General features: G+C 45.4%; 1 protein-coding gene across 2 annotated transcripts in view; it reads right to left on the bottom strand.

Annotated features, from left to right (window-relative positions):
• Positions 1-11589, bottom strand: part of TXNRD1 (thioredoxin reductase 1) — a 71845-nt gene extending 60256 nt beyond the window's left edge. The window contains exons 1-2 of one of the 2 annotated variants that reach the window (XM_047067372.1): positions 11481-11589; positions 9930-10039 (exon numbers count right to left, since the gene is read on the bottom strand). The gene's annotated coding sequence lies outside the window, so the exon portion shown is untranslated. The other variant, XM_047067371.1, reaches the window with a different exon arrangement.
• Positions 11590-14341: the final 2752 nt, after the last annotated feature.

Genomic DNA, 14341 nt, shown 5'->3' with positions numbered 1-14341 from the left:
TTGGGGGTGCGGGGAGACAAATACCACTGCACCTGTCAATTCTGGTTTCAAGGCACCAAGAGGTAGTAAATTAGCCCTACCTTCCTCCCCATGCGTCTAGACTGGGTCATTTTTCCTGTCTTTACCAGAAAGTTTCTTGCAAATGCGTGAACAGTAAACCCTAGTATTAAGTTTCTCTAAACTATTTACATTACTCTTCATCCCCCATTATTTTAAGTATAGGTAATTCAGGGGGAAAAACGTGCATTTTTCAAAAGCACCAGGCATTATAGTTACTCATGCATATATATTATCCTGCTCTATTAGACTGAACTTCTCTAAAGCAAGAATCTGATTTTAAATCTTCCAAGCAAAGCTGTGTGTTCACATGGATACATTGGAATATGCATGTTTGAATGTATAAATGAATGTAGATGAAAGCTTTGTTCCAGCCCCTACTGCAAGTTATTTGGCAGCAAAATATTAATTTCACAGATCAGTGGGAAAACACAGATCCAACACACTGAAAAGAAAACTTGACTGCTTTTCAGAAAGTCAGGTTTAAGTCTTCTCTGAAGTACAGTAAAAGCAAGAGAAAAACAAAGGTGGGCCCCAGTTTCATCAAAGGGCCATATTTTCTTCCCCAAGTTTGGCCAACTACAAACTATTTAAATCTGTTCTAAATCTTAGATGAAAACATATAATTAACCCCAAGTTCCAAATACAAAAATGTTTCCTTTTACAGTTAACCATATTCTTGGGAGCTTCTGTGAAATCCAGTGAAAGCAATTTATGACAAGAACTCCAAAACAAAGGCCAACCTTGCCACCCCAAGGTGCCTCTTCTCCCGTCTCAGAGAAGGGAAAACGGGCTGACACCAATGTGCTCCATACACAGCCTTTCATCTAAGAATTCCAAAACGGTTTAGAAAAATAATTCTCCCAACCTACTTCTAAAGCATTATTAATACCATTTACAGGGATTTCTCAGGAGATAACAGCCCACACAACTTGCCCAGAGCAACAGAACGCATCAAGACAAGCATCGTATTATTAAGTAGTGATTTCCAGTGCTGAATTCTGTGCTGGATCCCTGTCCTTAAGAACCTTGGGAACCTGTAACTCAGATCATCCTCAGAAAGCCAAACTTGTGGGGCACCTGGCTGGCTCGCTCGGGAGAGCATGTGACTCTTCATCTTGGGGTCTTGAGTTCCAGCCCCACATTGGGTGTAGAGATGACTTACATGAATAAATGAATAAACTTAAAAAAAAAAAGTCATACTTGCATTATATTTTGCCTTTTCAACTCTGCCTTTAGAGTACAAGTTTTGAATGTCGCTACAGAGCAAAAATCTCAAGTGTAACAATTTTCCTTAATCTTTTAAAGAATGGGATTTCTACACTTGCGAATCCTGAAATCACTAAATAGCGATTTTCTACCCTAAGGTCCAATTACTCGTAATAAGTATATAAACGCAGCTTAAAAAGAAGAACGCAATGCATATGTTCAGTTATACTGGTAACCTTCTCTATGAATTGTAACAGCACAAGCACACTAGTGCTTCGAAGAAATCACTCAAGTTTGCCTTCTTCGTTCAGTAAGGTGACAAGTTCAGGCAACCATGACGTACAGCCTGGCCTCCAAAATAATTCAGCTCTTCTTCTCCCCCTTTTTTCCTCTTTCAGGAGTTGCTGGCAAGAGCTCAACATGGCCCTATATTTCCTTTCTTCTTTCCTCCAGTTTTTTCCTATTTTCCAGTCCCTTGCTAGGAGTTCGGACTCATTCGAGTCCCAGCTCTTAAGCGGTCTCCCACAACCCCTGGTGGTCAACACAAACGTGATGGGATGGATGGCACAGATTACAGGTCTCTCTATGGCCAAATAAAAAAAGAACTCCCAGAGGGTCAGTGGGGTTTCTACTGCAGGATTAATCTATAACAAATGGGCATATGAGAGACCTCTGAGCCGAAGCCAGGAGCCAATCAGGTCTGGGTCCCCATCCAGCACGTATGCTTCTACTGCTACCAGCTAGCTCCCTGAACTTTTCTGTTCCTTCTTTCCCAGCCCCTTCTCTGCCCTTATCCTGCTACGGTGACTATTCAATACTTAGATAAGAAGAGTCTTTTTTTTTTTTTTTGAATTTGTTGTTGTTGTTTTATTTTTGAGAGAGACAGAGCACAAGCAGGGGAAGAACAGAGAGAGAGAAAGACACAGCATCTAAAATAGGCTCCAGGCTCCAAGCTGACAGCACAAAGCCTGACGCGGGGCTCGAACTCACAAGCCGTGAGATCACGACTTGAGCTGAAGTCGGACACTTAACCGACTGAGCCACCCAGGCTCCCTAGATGAGACGAGTCTTACTGATCAAAGTACTAGTTTGATTTGTCAGAATAGCAGGACATGAGGTATATTTTCTCTTTCATCTTAATTTCCTTCAAGGTTATGTTTGTGTGCATACGTTTTTGCTTTAGTTGGGGTTTTAGTATTTCAGGTAAACTTTGCCACGATCAAGGTAGGTACATATTTTTTAAATAACCATGGACAGTGGAAGGAGGCAAACCTGGGTTCCAATCTTAACCTATTATTAGTTATTAGGTTTCTCTTAGGTAGGTTGCTTAACTGCTCAGTGTCTGGTTTCCTCATTTGTAAGGTAGAGATAGTACTACTTAAACACCATAAGCTACTATAAGTTTTGAACGAGAATTATGTGACAGATCAGATAATATTTTCAAATACTTAGTAGGTAATTAGTAAGTCTTCAATCATCCCAAAGATAGTAAATGTTTAATAAACATTATAAACTAAATGGAAAAAAAGAAGTATACAAACCAGTAGCTTCACTCCTGCATGTTGTTTTAGGAAAAGAAAAATATTTTAAAGGTTAAATCCACAAGGAGGCATACAAGAATATATCCCCACTGTAACTAATACCAGTGAAAAGGCACTTGCCACATAATGCAATTTAAAAACCTAGGAAGTCTTCAACTAATGGAGTGCATATAGTACTTTGAAGAGATAAACCTCTGTACTAAATATTCTGAAGCCGGTCTATTAAGAGTCTGAGATTGGGGCGCCTGGGTGGCTCAGTCGGTTAAGCGGCCGACTTCGGCTCGGGTCATGATCTCACTGTCCGTGAGTTCGAGCCCCGCGTCGGGCTCTGGGCTGATGGCTCAGCGCCTGGAGCCTGCTTCCGATTCTGTGTCTCCCTCTCTCTCTGCCCCTCCCCCATTCATGCTCTGTCTCTCTCTGTCTCAAAAATAAATAAACGTTAAAAAAAAAATTTAAAAAAAAAGAGTCTGAGATTTATATGCAAAATTATCGGGTATATTTTTCTCATGAGTGGTTCCTTGGATTTCAGCAGATTCTTAAAAAAAAAAAGTATCCAAAAGAAGCTCTGAATAACTGTTCTATTCAAATAACATGGGATTTATTGTTGGCGAAGTAAGAGTACACAAAACCTCCGCCCTCGCTCTGTAGTCAGAAGGCACACGCTTTGCGGACACCAGCAAACCCAGTGCTGGCTGACTTTCCAAGCCTCAAGAGCAAACGTAAACAAGGGTGTGAGTTGAGAATAGAACCTTTCAGGTTATGAGAGCAATTACCAACCCTCTCGGGACACACCTCAGAAGTCAGCAATGACCGGGAGCATCATTTTGATAAACGACGGGCAGGAAAGCACAGGGTATGTGGTTTCTAAGAAGGCAGCCTTGAAGGAGTTCACGCTGGAGGTCTGGGCTCCAGTCAGAACTAGTGCTGTATTAGTTTCCACTTATTCTCCTCAGAGTCTGAGTTTCCTCATTTGTAAAGTGAGTCTATTGGATGTCAACCCAGATTGGCTGTCACTCTATAATCACATACAAATATTTGTTGACAAACATATTTTTAAATATATACATTTGCCCCACAGATTTCTGTTACAGATAGCAAAAACAGTGCCTAGCCCAAGGTGGAGAACACAGGTACTCAAAAGTACCTGTAGCTAAATAAATGTAATGGGGCTTCCTTCTCAGCTGACCTAGACACACCTGCATAAAACAATGAAGGTAGCCGCTGCTGCTGTTATACAGCTCTTTAAAATTCTGAACCATTTATATGCTGCCTAGAATCTCTCCAGGATATCTTAAGTCTTGGTCTCAGGGGCGCCTGGGTGGCGCAGTCGGTTAAGCGTCCGACTTCAGCCAGGTCACGATCTCGCGGTCCGTGAGTTCGAGCCCCACGTCGGGCTCTGGGCTGATGGCTCGGAGCCTGGAGCCTGTTTCCGATTCTGTGTCTCCCTCTCTCTCTGCCCCTCCCCCGTTCATGCTCTGTCTCTCTCTGTCCCAAAAATAAATAAACGTTGAAAAAAAAAATTTTTTTAAAAAAAAAAGTCTTGGTCTCAGATAGAGACAGTCCACCTTCATAAAATCAGACATCTTGTAACTAAATAACCTCACTTGAAGTTAGTCTCCTCTGGCCCCTACCATCATCCAGTCATTCAACAAATTATTTATTGAATGCATACCAAGTGTTACACACACACACACACACACACACACACACACACACAGAAGGTACAAAAATAAGTCATTTTTGTTCTAAAGGAATGTAAATTTAGTAGGCACGGAGGAATGCAGTTCCACTCTGCAAGCATTTAATGAATGAATGCCAATTTGCCAGAGCTATGCTAGAAATACTGAGATATGCATGGGCTCAGCTCTGAATCATGAGCACGCAACCACACTGGGGAGCTCAGGCATGTATCCCAATAGCTGTAACACAAAGTCAAGTGCCGGGAAGTATGAGTACCACACAGTGAATTTCACAGACAGGCCTGGATTCCATTCCTGGTTCTGCCACTTAAACTAGCTGTGTAATGTGGGCACGTTCCTTAAATTCCCAGGGCCTCCATTTTCTCCTCTGTAAACCTAGATAAAACCACCTTCTGCAGAGGACTACTGTGAGAATTTAATCAATGAGGCAATAGAGCATTTAGAGTAGGCATTCAATAAATGGTAGCTATTATCATTAATAGGCATGTTCATTTAAATAGTTTTTTGAGGGGCGCCTGGGTGGCGCAGTCGGTTAAGCGTCCGACTTCAGCCAGGTCACGATCTCGGGGTCCGGGAGTTCGAGCCCCGCATCAGGCTCTGGGCTGATGGCTCAGAGCCTGGAGCCTGTTTCCGATTCTGTGTCTCCCCTCTCTCTCTGCCCCTCCCCCGTTCATGCTCTGTCTCTCTGTCCCAAAAATAAATAAACGTTGAAAAAAAAATTAAAAAAATAAAAAAATAAATAGTTTTTGAACTCTAATATAGACCTGGGATCCTAGGCACAAAGAAGACTAACTCTCCACTGCTGATATGTAAGCCAAAAAATTATAATTGGCAGGATTCTTCCTCTTCCAGAGAGCAGATTCTCGGGGGTGCTGTGGGAGCACGGAGGGAAAGAATGGGCAAATCTGGCCTTGTACTGTAACACAGGGAGGCGGTTGGAAAAGTGTCTCAGAACAGGAAGATAAACCAGAAACTGAAATGAAGAACAGAGGAGAGAAATTTTAGGGACTCTGGCTGCAATGGTAGCCCCACTGCAGATAGGTAAGGGAGCAGAGCAAGAGATAACCAGAGAAGCAGGTGGGGGCCAGGCCCTGCCACACAGAAGGCCAAGCTAAGGAGTGTGCCCTTTACCCTGGATGCGGACCCAGGGGCAGCGAAGCAGCAATCAGAAGAGGACTCCCGACAGCCCAGGGACGAGAAGGGGAGGGAGACCAAAGTGGGAGGCCGGGGCAGAAGCCTCTGTTACAGGCAGTGGGCACGTATGTGGGAAGCAGTCAGGCCCTGGCACAGGAGGAGCCAGGAAAGGCCAGAGTAGCAGCACTGCTGTGGAAGGAAAACGAACAGCAAGAAAGAGGTTCATGCTGTCAGTCCAAGTGGAAGGAAGCGAGATGGGGTCTCAACGTGGATTCACTAGTAAAAAGTTTACTACGTAATTCAGCCCCAGATAAATTTATTTGTGGTCCTAACAATCCAGGCGTCTTTTGGATCTTGTTAGTCCTTCCCCCCCGCGACCTTCTTAGTGTCAGCCAGTCGGTGCTCTTCCCCTCTCCTTGGGCCTCAAGCTCCACTCGGCCACAGCAGGTACACCACTAGTCTCCCCAGAAGGATCAGGTCAGAGTAAAGAATCCAAAGAAATGAAGTTCTCTGCCAATTTTGGTAGAGTATTAAGATACAAAGGGGATGGTTGGGGAGTTATTAAATTACCACTCATTTCCTGATGTCTACTCAGTTAAGAGTCTGGTTCCTGGTAACTTTAGAAGTTAGGCTTCAAAGGAGGAAACCTGCCTCTTAGTGTCTACCCATAGAGCCTGGACCGCGGGGCCCGAACCTCTGCACGGGCCTGAGCTCCTCCTACAACTGCCTCCATAATTCACCTCCCTGTTAACCGGGCACTGCCTTACGTCTGGCATCTCTCCTACTATGGCCTTGAAGAAATGAAGTCCTGTGTTGCCAGTGTTAGTCTTCTCTCCCAAGACTATGATCTCAAACTACTTGTCTTAATTCTGTCCTGCGCTTAGTATCCCCATAAACACTTTTTCATGCACTTTGCTTTTCCTCTCTATACCACCACCAAGCATTTATACAAGTGGTTTCAAAACTCTGCGATCCTGGAGACACTGACTCACATACAAGAAAGGCTCCCTGCAAGAATACTTGCAATCTTGCCCTTAGGAACTAAAATGTTTATGGGGCGCCTGGGTGGCTCATTTGGTTAAGTGTCCGACTTCAGCTCAAGTCATGATCTCATGGTTCAGTGGGTTTAGCTGGCATGGCCGACATCAGGCTCTCTGCTGTCAGCGCAGAGCCGGCTTCGGATCTTCTGTCTCCCTCTCTCTCCCCCTCTCTCTCTCTCAAAAATAAACAAACATTGGGGCGCCTGGGTGGCTCAGTCGGTTAAGTGGCTCAGACTAGGGTTAAGTGTCCCCTGCCTGTGGGAAAACTATCCATGAAAACAAAGATTTCAAAAATAAGACAATTCAAGACCCAGCATCAAAACAGTCCTTTAAGGGGCACCTTGGTGGCTCAGTTGGTTAGGCGTCCGACTTCGACTCAGGTCATGATCTCATAGCTCGTGGGTTCGAGTCCTGCACTGAGCTCCGTGCTGACAGTTAGGAGCCTGGGGCCTGCTTCAGATTCTGTGTCTCCTTCTCTCTCTGTCCCTCCCTTGTTCATGCTCTGTCTCTCTCTCTCGAAAATAAACATTAAAAAAAAAATTTTTTAAACATTAAAAAAAAGGAAGAAAAAAAGGAACTAAAATGTTTATGAAAGCCAGATGACTTTGAGCATAGGAATTTTTTCATAGTTCTTAGAATTCAGTAGGCTCCTTAGTTCCAATTTCACACCTGCACATTCAAGTCCTGGCCACAGACAGCATATTTCTCTATTTTTCTATTCAGGTATAAAGTGTTAGTGGCCTGGTGAGTTACCCCCATTTGCTATCTTCTAATGCATATCCTTTGGGTATTAAACAGTAGTACTTTGGGGGCACCTGGGTGGCGCTGTTAGTTAGGTGGAGTCAGACTCTGATTTTGGCTCAAGTTATGATCTCACAGATTGTGGGTTCGAGCCCTACAACAGGCTCTGCGCTGCTGGTGCGGAGCCTACTTGGGTTTCTCTCTCTCTCCTTCTCTCCCTCCCCTGCTCATGCTCTCGCACATACCCGCTCTCCCTCAAAATAAATAAAACATAAAAAAAAAAAAATGTAGTACTTTGTTTGGTTTTCCCCGATTGTAATTATTTAGCACCCAACCCTGACCAAACTACCTTCTACATTAAAGTAAGTCTCAAATGTGAGATTTATCCTAATAATTACTTGAGGGAACTTGCTTAAAATAAATTAAAAGGCAGATCCTAGCCCCTTCCAGAAAGTTCACTTAAGAAGACCTCAGGTAAAGCCTAGGCATGCACATTCAACAAGCACTCCAGACATTCCGTGCAGGTGGCCCATAGACTAGTTTTCTGAAACACACTTCCTTAAAGCTTTCAGCTTCCTATAGGTAGTCATCTAGACTTATAAGTGCCTTCAAGCAGGATTCTCACTCCCTGTCTTCTATAGGACACTGTGACAGCTAGGTAGATTTTGCTGCTGCTGCTGCTGTGTTTATTTAGGGGAAAGAGAGACAAAGGAAGAAAGAAAAGAGGAGAAAAGAAAAGCAGACATTTGAAAGAGCTCCCTCTCCCCTATTTACCTTGCAATTAAAGTATAAAATCTTAACCTTTTTTTTTTAAGGTGTGAACTTTAGGATCATAACACTACTCCTATAAAATCAATTCTCCACTAAATAAATGTTTTTCTCCACTCAAACCCAATGTTCCCTAAAGATTTTCAGAACCTACCACTTAGCCCCAAATTGGGACAGCAGTTGCCTGGAAATTCACAAACATTTCAAACCAGTGGTCCTTACTTTGTTGTGTCTTAGGACTCATTAGAAACCAAAAATAAATAATACAAAGTAGAGTGGTAAGCTTACTTTAAAAACTGTGCTAAATAACTTTTTTTAATTTTAATTATGACTTGGTGGTATACTTTTCAACCTTGGCACCGCACCTCATTAAATGTCTGAAATTAACTATGATTAATGGATTGAAAACATCAGAACATACCAATAAAGTGGGTTCAAAGCTTATAAGAAGAGTGATTCTTTTTACTCCCAACGATGCTAAAACCAGAACCATTTGTAGAATTTATATAAAGGTCAAATACCCATATAACTTTTTAAGTGCAAATTTATGACACAGGTGGAGAAAACAGAACAATCCAGACAGAAAGTAATATTAATAGACCTTTGTCTCATTTTACTTGCAAACTAAAGGTCTGAGTAATACTTTCAATCAAGCTAAAAGCCTTTTTATCCTTTAATTATTTTCCATGAATTTTCCATTTGTCTTTGAAGTCTATCTGTTTCCTATTTCATCACCCATTCTTCAAAAATGGTAAACAAGATTCTTTTAGAAGAAAAGGTAGTAAATAAAAATGCAAATTAATTGTTAATATTCTTCCTAAATGTGCAGGCATCTAAGTAGACTTTTTACATTTAACCTGAGGCCTCAGGTTTACTTCTAAGAAGGCAATGTTCAAGCACGAGTTCCATTTCTTAAGAATTACACGGATACAAACAGACAAGGACAAAAAGATAATCAGCAAAACTTAAAGCAGACAGATGTATTAGGGTGATGAGATTATGAGACTTTCTAACCGGGTAACCAACCACACTCAATGGAGAACATCATGCACGACGGGTATTCCTCTACAACATGCACGGGGACCACAGCCATGACCCACCCACCCCACGGTGCGGGGTCCTAAGGGAGGACTGCCACCGCGCCTGCCACTGGTCAAAGGAAAGATTTTTCTCCCTTTCCCTCCACCCAATAGTTAACTCTGGGCTACAAGAGATACCAGAAGGGAAATGAACTCACTCCAGGAGCTTGCAGGTTACTCTCCCCAGAGCCTGGGGCTTCTGGGTTTCCCTCCCAGTGAATTATAGAGAAACAGGATAGGGACCGACGAAGATATGCGTTTCCTGATCCCCTTTGCTCAGTACTTCTCCAAACAGCTCACTTTCAGCCGTTTACACTGCTGCTAAAATTTAAGTTATTTAGATTGATTAGAAGGGGCAAAGGCAGGGAAAGTCGGGAAGGAAAATTTTTCTGAACGCGTATTTTAGAAGACGAAAAGTTACATACTCCCTTGCAAGCTCCCCAGTTCTGAATTTACCCGCCGTCTCATCAACTTCCATTAACACGTGAGCTGGCCCCTACTGCTTCTTTGTCGTTTTTAAGGACGCGCTCCGTTTGGAGGTTCGTTCACACATCCACCCTGGCCCCGAAAGGAGGGCCGCGAGCACGGTGGGCTCCAGGAGCTCCCTCCCGGGACCGGCGGGTAGAAAACGTTAATGTCCCCCGCGCCCCCCCGCCCTACCTTCAGGGTTGGATCATGGCCTCCTATCTTTCGCCGCTTCACAAACACCACCGGCACGTCGGTTTCCGAGGTCAGCTCCGAGAGCGCTCTCTCCAGGCCCCCGGCGTCCTCTGCGGCACAAAAGCAGAGAGGGGCGCGGGTCAGTCTCGCCGCCCCGGGCCGCGGCGGGAAGTGCACGGCGGGGGCGGGGCTTCCGCGTCCCCGACCGCGCCGCCCCCTGCCTAGGCCCGGGGCCCGGGCCCCTCTCCCCGCACACCTGCGCGCGCCGGCCGCAGGGTCCCCGGCCGGCTCCCGCACCCGAGGTCCCGCCGCGCTCAAATCCTGGCGGCCTCGCGGGACCAGACGCCCCGAATCCCGGTAAATCCCCAATGCAGAGAAGCCTCGCAAAGGAGGCTTAAGACAGTCATCTCCACTTCTATAAAACGCCTCCCAATTTAATCTGCCTTTGAACTCTGCATTTATATAGAATGCCAAAAGCCAACTTCCCAGGTTTCTTTGAAATTTGAAACCACGAGGCAAAATTAGGAACACTCTGCCCTCTTAGGGTGCTTTCTTTCATTTCAGAACCTTGAAGCCATACAGCAACACCCTGCTTGACAGACGGGGAGCTAATGGCCCAATTTTACAAACGGGTGAACTCAGGTAGGCAGTGAGTCAATGATAGAATTAAAAATAGACTCCAGTTACTCTAACATCATCCGGCCCATTCATGACACAAAAATCACACCAACTCAGAAGCGCTGCTGCTTTGACAACAACAATGGCAGCTAGCACTTCTGCGATGCTTTGCACATTACCAACACTCAGTCTTCACAACTACTCTTTGCAAGTAGGTCCCGTCCGGCCCGTCTCACCCACAGGCAGAGCCGGCACGGAAAAGCTAACGTGCCCGAGTTCAAAGCAGCTAGGTCGTCAGAGCAGAGCCAGGGTTCAAACCCAGGCAGTGCAGTGCACGCCTGTAACCCTGTACGCCCGATACAGCGAGACCAGCCCTGGGTCCCACTCGCAGCTGTCGCGTTGAAGAGCCTGGGGCAAGTCACGTGATTCTGAGCCTCGGTTTCCCCAACTGTAAATAGGGAGGTACGGACATTTTGCCAACTCTGGATTTCCGGGGATTAAATGGTGCGACAATTTCTTAAGAGACATCTTTAAATTATTATACTCCTTTAGTGCTGTGGAGGATCTGTCGATCTATGCATCACATTGTCATCTACATTCCGACACTCGTACAGTAGGAAACGATACAAACACCCATTTTCTCACGTTTCTGCACACTGTCTCTACAGAGGGCGAGCGGAAGGAAGCCACCAGCCGACAAGGGCCTGCCGGTCTCTCCCCAGCCCAGGCTCGGCTTCCACCGACCCACGCGACACAATGAACGCGGCCCGCAAGAGCACCGCCTTACACCAAGCTTCACCCCTACTCAGACACACCTTAAAACATCCCTTTCCGGGGTTCGAAGCGCACCCGACAGACGGCTGCCCACGTCCCCAGCCCCGCAGCCCCAGAGGCTCGCAGCCCTACCCGGGTTTCTGGGTCCCCACCGCTTACGTGAAGGGGAGCGCCGGGCCACCAGGCTCTTCTGGAGGGCGGCCCCCCACCTTCCGCTCGGAGGCACTGCGGAGACACTGCGAGGGACTGCTGCGAACCGAGGGGAAGGGTGGCGGGCTCCCCGCCGCCACGAGAAGCCACGCCCTGCTCGGAGCGGGCGGCCGGGCCGCCAGAGTCAGAATGACAAAGCAGAAATCCACTCCGGTGCAGCCCTGGCGACTACGCCAACGGGCTTAGCGAAGCGAGACCTCCTAATTGGGTGACACCACATCCTCTTCCTGCTCAGAGCGCCCCCAACCCAAGGAAAGAGCAAAAACAACGTAAGAATGTTTGGAAGCAGAACGCAGAGACAAGTGTGTTTTAATTAAGGAAAACTGGACCGTGCCCTAAGGCAGTGACTCGGGAACTTTGCTGCCCATTGTGATCACGAGAGGATCTGGAAGAACACCGACGCCTCACTCCCACCCCCAGACATTCTGGGTGAATGGGTATTAGGTGTGACCCGGGCGGGCATCCGAGGGGGTTTTGTTTTTGTCTTTAACTCCCTGGGTGATTCTAGTGAACTGCAAAGTTTGGGACCCTTTGCCCTAGCGTAATGGACTTGTCAGTCTGGCAGTTCTCCAAAGGAAATTACCAGGCTTTTAAAAGAAACATCTAGTCCATTCTGACTAATCCTGAAAAGTGACAAATTCTCACCAACACATAACTTCCCCTTACGTCCTTCCTCCTTAACCCACTCAGGTTTTGGGTTGTCACGTTTGTTTTAGGGAAAACAGCATATTTAACTCCAGTCATGCCAAGCCACCTGCAGCTGCCCAAGTGAGCCATGCTCTCTCATACTTCCTATTCTTACTCAGCACCTTGGATCAGTAGGGAAGTAGGAATATTTGCTGAATAAATAAATGAATGAATGAATTTCTCTCCCACCGCTTTGGATATTGGCCGACTGAAGCACACAGGGGTGAAAGTGTTGTTGGTTTTTGAAGGCTGCGAGAAACCACACCGTCTCTGAGGTGGCAGGCAACCACAGTTTGCTCCTTTGAGTTCATTCCAAGGCACGGTTGGAGGCTTGGTGAACACACACGCACTTGTGCAAACACACATACACACACTCACGACGCACATGAATGGAGGTACTCTCCTTGCATGGTAGTTGTTTGCCTAAGTGTGTGCCTCACCTGTTCTGGGGTCCTTAGAACAGAGTATGGGGGCGCCTGGGTGGCTCAGTCGGTTAAGCGTCCGACTTCGACTCAGGTCATGATCTCGCGGTCCGTGAGTTCGAGCCCCACGTCGGGCTCTGTGCTGACAGCTCAGAGCCTGGAGCCTGTTTCAGATTCTGTGTCTCCCTCTCTCTCTGACCCTCCCCCGTTCATGCTCTGTCTCTCTCTGTCTCAAAAATAAACGAAAAAAAAATATTATAAAAAAAAAAAAAGAACAGAGTATGGGTCTAGCACAGGTGTCCAGGAAACAAGGAGCAAAGGAGAGGGAAAGAAGCCAGGACTCCCAGGTGGAAAACAACATTTCCTCCTGGCTGCTGTGCCCACCTCTGTTAACTGTCTTATATGCCTTAGCTCAGTTAATCGACACGATAATGTCCCATGAACCAGGCACATAAACTCCTCATTCCTGTGATGTATAGAACCTACAGCTTCTCTCAAAGGTCAAGATAGAGATGGACTTTAAAATCATTTCACTTGAAATAATGTACTAAACGCAAGCGATAAGGACTGATTTTTATGATCCTTATATGACAGGTCAGCGTTGCCATAGTTAGTATCTTCGAATAGCATACAAGAAAAGGCTAGATAAGGCATTTTAACTTCACACTGTTCTTAAGTGAGCAAATTATAGCACAAATACGTAGAGTAGCTCCATGTAGTTGGTTTTTTTTAAGTTAAACAAATCGCCACTTAAAAAAAAAAAACAACCTTCACGTTTCTTTCAAACCTTTCTTGCTGCAATTAAGGGGCCAGATGCCTTACCCTTGTCACAAAATACAGAGAACTCCAACTCCTTAGTTATATTTAGTTTCCGGGCAGTGGAAGAAGTGCCTCATCTCCCACCATTTCTCATCGCGCAGCATTTGTTTCAGACATATGTCTTACATCTCTTGACTGAGCTCATGTTATTCCCCTGCCTAAAATAATCTACCCTCCCTAAGGCCTATTCCTTCAAAGCTCATCTGAAATGTCATCTCCTCTGGGAGGGCTTCCCTGATTCCCACCCAGTGTTGATAGCTCTGTCCCTATTCTGAGATCCCACATACCTAAAAATCATTATAAATCATGTATATCCAAGAGGGCTTTAGGAAGGCAAACCCTTGTTTGATTTATCTTGTCTTCCCAGAACCTGCTACATATAGTAAGTACTCAGAAAATGCTGGAAAAGACCCTCTCCATTCCTGAACTGTCATCTAAGCACACTATAAACAGATCTATTAGGGGTATTAGATCAAGGGTCCTATTGCACTAAACTATTGTTCCTCCTACAATAAGTTTCTCACACACACACCACCACATTGAGCTAGAACAATCTTTCTGACACTCAACTCTTCTCCGCTCAAACCTTGTCACCCTATAGGACCCTCAAAATAAAGTCCAGACTCCTCAATTGTACTGACTTGGCAAGGCAGTTAAACCCAGCTGTCCACACATTCTGTACCCTACTTACATAGCAAAACACCACTGGAGAAAACAGAACTTAAAAGTGATTTCACTTTAAGGTCAAGACCACAAACTTCAATGTGTCCCCAAGGCTTCCCAGCAGTCCTTTACATCTCTGGTATACTTGTTTTCCTAGTTTCCCAAGTAAATATTTCATACTTCTTCCCCTTTTGTCAAACCTCTAATATACCTACACCT

Source organism: Lynx rufus, unplaced genomic scaffold (genome assembly GCF_022079265.1).
Source record: "Lynx rufus isolate CCGP_SWC_20201006 ecotype Redwood Valley unplaced genomic scaffold, mLynRuf1.p SCAF_7, whole genome shotgun sequence".
Lineage (NCBI taxonomy): Eukaryota > Metazoa > Chordata > Mammalia > Carnivora > Felidae > Lynx > Lynx rufus.
Note: the sequence above shows the minus strand (reverse complement) of the source record. Positions and strands in the feature narration are given on the sequence as shown.